The 5,240-nt window shown below is 45.8% G+C and overlaps 1 protein-coding gene across 5 annotated transcripts in view; it reads right to left on the reverse strand.

Annotated features, from left to right (window-relative positions):
- The window catches only part of alpk2 (alpha-kinase 2), a 58,209-nt gene extending 56,759 nt beyond the window's left edge, over positions 1-1,450 (reverse strand). For 3 of the 5 annotated variants that reach the window (XM_067984027.1, XM_067984035.1, XM_067984042.1), the window contains exon 1: positions 1,359-1,450. The gene's annotated coding sequence lies outside the window, so the exon portion shown is untranslated. The remainder of the gene's footprint in view (positions 1-1,358) is intronic. The other 2 variants (XM_067984021.1, XM_067984013.1) reach the window with 1 other exon arrangement.
- Between the last annotated feature and the right edge of the window lie 3,790 nt (positions 1,451-5,240).

Consider the following 5,240-nt stretch of genomic DNA (forward strand, 5'->3'; position numbering starts at 1 on the left):
TCACCTGACGAAGGAGAAAGCCTCCGAAAGCTTGTGATTTTCAAATAAAACTGTTGGACTATAACCTGGTGTTGTAAGATTCCTTACATATATTTAGGTACATGGGCACAGAGCTCTGTTTTCCTTTACTAGAGTGTCGTGCCACTGAGGCAGCATAACTGGGTGCTGGCTGCCCACATGCTTCCAAAGCCACTACCTATTAGTTTAACTGTAGCATAAATATGGAGACAACTGCTTTACTGTCTTTACTTGTTTACTTGAACTTCTTTCTATTTAGTATACTTTATTCTCTGCTCACGATGCGGTCTCCTCTACACTGGGGAGACCAAACGCAGATTGGGTGATCGCTTTGCTGAACATCTCCACTCAGTCCGCAAGTGTGACCCTGACCTGCCGGTCACTTGCCATTTTAATTCCCTGTCCCACTCCCACTCTGACCTCTGTCCTCGGCCTCTTTCACCGTTCTAATGAAGCTCAACGGAAGCTCGAGGAACAGCACCTCATCTTTCGTTTAGGCACTTTACAACCTTCCAGACTCAAAACTGACTTCAATAACTTCAGATCATAACCACTGCTCCCATTTTCTCGGACAGCAAGTGCTGGTAATGGTTCTGCTGTTGCCATTTACAGCTAATCCTGACTGATCTTTTGTTTCTTAACTTGTCCCATTACCACCTTCCTTGCCTTGCACCATCATCCCTTTTGTCATTTAATCACTCTTGACCTCTACCCTATCACAGGCCTTCCCCTTTGATCTTTCCTTCCTTCCCTGGCTCTGTACTTGCTTAAAAACTTTAACATCTTCCAGTTCTGACTAAAGGTCTTGGACCTGAAACATTAACTCTGTTTCTTTCTCCACAGATGCTGCCTGACTTGCTGAGCTTCTCCAGCATTTTCTGTTTTTATTTCAGATTTCCAGCATCCGCAGTATTTTGCTTTTTACTTTACCATCTGTTGGTCTTGTTAGATTTTTGTAACTTGATAATCATAAAATTATCTGAAAATAAATTCTACTAATCCTGGTGTTTCTTCAAAATATTTTAAACTTTAAGTTACTTTAACAGGTGACTCCTGACCTTTCCACACAAGCTCTTACCTAAGAGTACAAAACAAAACGAGGTCAACGGGAATCCATTATTTTATGTACGTTTCTCAATAAAGATCTTCCACCAGAACAGACCGGAGAATTGGAAAAATGCAGCACGATCTGTCTGACATTATTATACAATAAAAACAATTTTATCACGGGTTAAAACAGAGAACGAGATACAATCGTTAAATTAAGTATATTATTAACTACATTGCAAAGTGGAGCTGGCGACTAATTTCCCCCCTCCAGAAAGATTCACTTTACATACCTTAATTTACTTTGTGAACGATGAAAATGAAGATTACTGATCTGCCAATTAATCACACACGGTGTGCTGAAGTGCATTGATCTATTTTTGTGCCTTATCCCCAGTAACTTGTAATTGACACTCTGCACACGCGCTTTTCTGGGAGTGACCGTATGGATCCAAAGTAACACGCGAAACTTGGGCAAGATAAGGCAGGCGGGCGGGGGGGATAACACCATTCAGATTCCATCAACGTCAGTCCAGAACCAGCTGCTTATTCTGGAGATGCCTTTATATAACATTTTATGTAACATGCTGTAGCAAGTGATTACTCTACTCATGGACTCTCCTCCTAGTGTAAACTACAGGTGATTTCATATTTCTACATAAATTTTCCTACATTCTGATCCCACAAACAAAAAGAGCAGCGTCACGACAGTACCAGTAATATGAGATACACTGAGGTCTGAACACACTCCTCTGTATAAACTGTCACCTGTCAACTTCACTTCCTAATGGCTGAAGACCAATACCAAAAAAAATACTGCAAACATCCTGTAAGCTGCGCTGAGCAGTCTAATGATAATCAAAAAGGCAACCTAGTGTCATCTACAAAGGATCAAAATGACTGGAGGTGGTAACTGAATCTTTAGGTTCTGACAACGAAAATCGGTCTAATTCAATCCCAAAGTTTATAATATCATCAGGACCTCTCAAACATTTTGTACAACACCAACCTGCTTTAGTCAATATTGAATGCAGGAGTTGGGATGTCTTGTTGAAGTTGTACAGGGCATTGGTGAGGCCACACTTGGAGTACTGTGTACAGTTCTGGTCACCCTATTATAGAAAGGATATTATTAAACTAGAAAGAGTGCAGAAAAGATTTACTAGGATGCTACCGGGACTTGATGGCTTGACTTATAGGGAGAGGTTAGACAGACTGGGACTTTTTTCCCTGGAGAGTAGGAGGTTTAGGGGTGATCTTATAGAAGTCTATAAAATAATGAGGGGCATAGATAAGGTCGATAGTCAAAATCTTTTCCCAAAGGTAGGGGAGTCTATAACGAGGGGGCAGAGATTTAAGGTGAGAGGGGAGAGATACAAAAGGGTCCAGAGGGGCAATTTTTTCACTCAAAGGGTGGTGAGTGTCTGGAACGAGCTGCCAGAGGCAGCAGTAGAGGCGGGTACAATTTTGTCTTTTAAAAAGCATTTGGACAGTTACATGGGTAAGATGGGTATAGAGGGATATGGGCCAAGTGCAGGAAATTGGGACTAGCTTAGTGGTATAAACTGGGCGACATGGACATGTTGGACCGAAGGGCCTGTTTCCATGTTGTAACTTCTATCATTCTATGATAATATACTCAGTGCATACAATACTTGCTTTTTTTTTATTCGTTCATGGGATGTGGGCAACGCTGGCGAGGCCGGCATTTATTGCCCATCCCTGATTGCCCTTGAGAAGGTGGTGGTGGTGAGCCGCCTTCTTGAACCGCTGCAGTCCGTGTGGTGAAGGTTCTCCCACAGTGCTGTTAGGAAGGGAGTTCCAGGATTTTGACACAGTGACGATGAGGGAACGGAGATATATTTCCAAGTTGGGATGGTGTGTGAACTTGCAGGTGGTGTTGTTCCCATGTGCCTGCTGTTCTTGTCTTTCTAGGTGGTAGAGGTCGCGGGTTTGGGAGGTGTTGTCGAAGAAGCCTTGGCGAGTTGCTGCAGTGCATCCTGTGGATGGTACACACTGCAGCCACTGTGTGCTGGTGGTGAAGTGGGTGAATGTTTAGAGTGGTAGATGGGATACCAATCAAACGGGCTGCTTTGTCCTGGATGGTGTCAAGATTCTTGAGTGTTGTTGGAGCTGCACTCATCCAGGCAAGTGGAGAGTATTCCATCACACTCCTGACTTGTGCCTTGCAGATAGTGGAAAGGCTTTGGGGAGTCAGGAAGTTAGTCACTCGCCGCAGATTACCCAGTCTCTGACCTGCTCTTGTAGCCACAGTATTTATGTGGCTGGTCCAGTTAAGATTCTGGTCAATGGTGACCCCCAGGATGTTGATGGTGGGGGATTCAGCGATGGTAATGCCATTGAATGTCAAAGGTAGGTGATTAGACTCTCTTTTGTTGGAGATGGTCATTGACTGGCACTTGTCTGGTGCGAATGTTACTTGCCACTTATCAGCCCAAGCCTGGATGTTGTCCAAGTCTTGCTGCATGCGGGCTCAGACTGCTTCATTATTTGAGGGGTTGCGAATGGAACTGAACACTGTTCAATCATCAGCGAACATCCCCATTTCTGACCTTATGATGGAGGGGAAGGTCATTGATGAAGCAGCTGAAGATGGTTGGACCAAGGACACTGCCCTGAGGAACTCCTGCAGCAATGTTCTGGGGCTGAGATGATTGGCCTCCAACAACCACTACCATCTTGCTTTGTGCTAAGTATGACTCCAGCCACTTTGAAGTTTTCCCCCTGATTCCCATTGACTTCAATTTTACTAGGACTCCTTGGTGCCACACTCGGTCAAATGCTGCCTTAATGTCAAGGGCAGTCACTCTCACCTCACCTCTGGAATTCAGCTCTTTTGTCCATGCTTGGACCGAGGCTGTAATGAGGTTTGGAGCCGAGTGATCCTGGCGGAACCCAAACTGAGCATCGGTGAGCAGGTTATTTGTGAGTAAGTGCCGCTTGATAGCACTGTCGATGACACCTTCCATCACTTTGCTGATGATTGAGAGTAGACTGAAGGGGCGGTAATTGGCCGGATTGGATTTGTCCTGCTTTTTGTGGACAGGACATACCTGGGCAATTTTCCACATTGTCAGATAGATGCCAGTGTTGTAGCTGTACTGGAACATCTTGGCTAGAGGCACGGCTAGTTCTGGAGCACAAGTCTTCAGCACGACAGCCGGGATGTCGTCGGGGCCCATAGCCTTTGCTGTATCCAGCACCAAGCCGTTTCTTGATATCACGTGGAGTGAATCGAATTGGCTGAAGACTGGCTTCTCTGATAGTGGGGATATCGGGAGGAGGCTGAGATGGATCATCCACTCGGCACTTCTGGCTGAAGATGGTTGCAAATGCTTCAGCCTTGTCTTTTACACTCACGTGCTGGACTCCGCCATTATTGAGGTTGGGGATGTTTACAGAGCCTTCTCCTCCAATTAGTTGTTTAACTGTCCACCACCATTCACGACTGGATGTGGCAGGACTGCAGAGCTTTGATCTGATCCATTGGTTGTGGAATCGCTTAGCTCTGTCTATAGCATGTTGCTTCCGCTGTTTAGCATGCATGTAGTCCTGAGTTATAGCTTCACCAGGTTGGCACCTCATTTTTAGGTACGCCTGGTGCTGCTCCTGGCATGCTCTTCTACACTCCTCATTGAACCAGGGTTGATCCCCTGGCTTGTTGGTAATGGTAGAGTGAGGAATATGCCTGGCTATGAGGTTACAGATTGTGCTGGAATACAATTCTGCTGATGCTGATGGCCCACAGCACCTCATGGATGCCCAGTTTTGAGCTGCTAGATCTGTTCTGAATCTACCCCATTCAGCACAGTGGTAGTGCCACACAACACGTTGGATGGTATCCTCAGTGCGAAGACGGGACTTCGTCTCCACGAGGACTGTGCGGTGGTCACTCCTACCAATACTGTCATGGACAGTAGATTGGTGAGGATGAGGTCAAGTAAGTTTTTCTCTCGTGTTGTTTCGCTCACCACCTGCCGCAGGCCCAGTCTGGCAGCTATGTCTTTCAGGACTTGGCCAGCTCGGTCAGTAGTGGTGCTACCGAGCCACTCTTGGTGATGGATATTGAAGCCCCCTACCTGACCTGAGCAGAGCAGGGAAGGTAAGACACTCACCGTGCTCTCCCTTTCTTCCTCAGCCACCATGGGCACCAC

This window comes from Heptranchias perlo, chromosome 1, assembly GCF_035084215.1.
Source record: "Heptranchias perlo isolate sHepPer1 chromosome 1, sHepPer1.hap1, whole genome shotgun sequence".
NCBI classification, from domain to species: Eukaryota; Metazoa; Chordata; class Chondrichthyes; order Hexanchiformes; family Hexanchidae; genus Heptranchias; species Heptranchias perlo.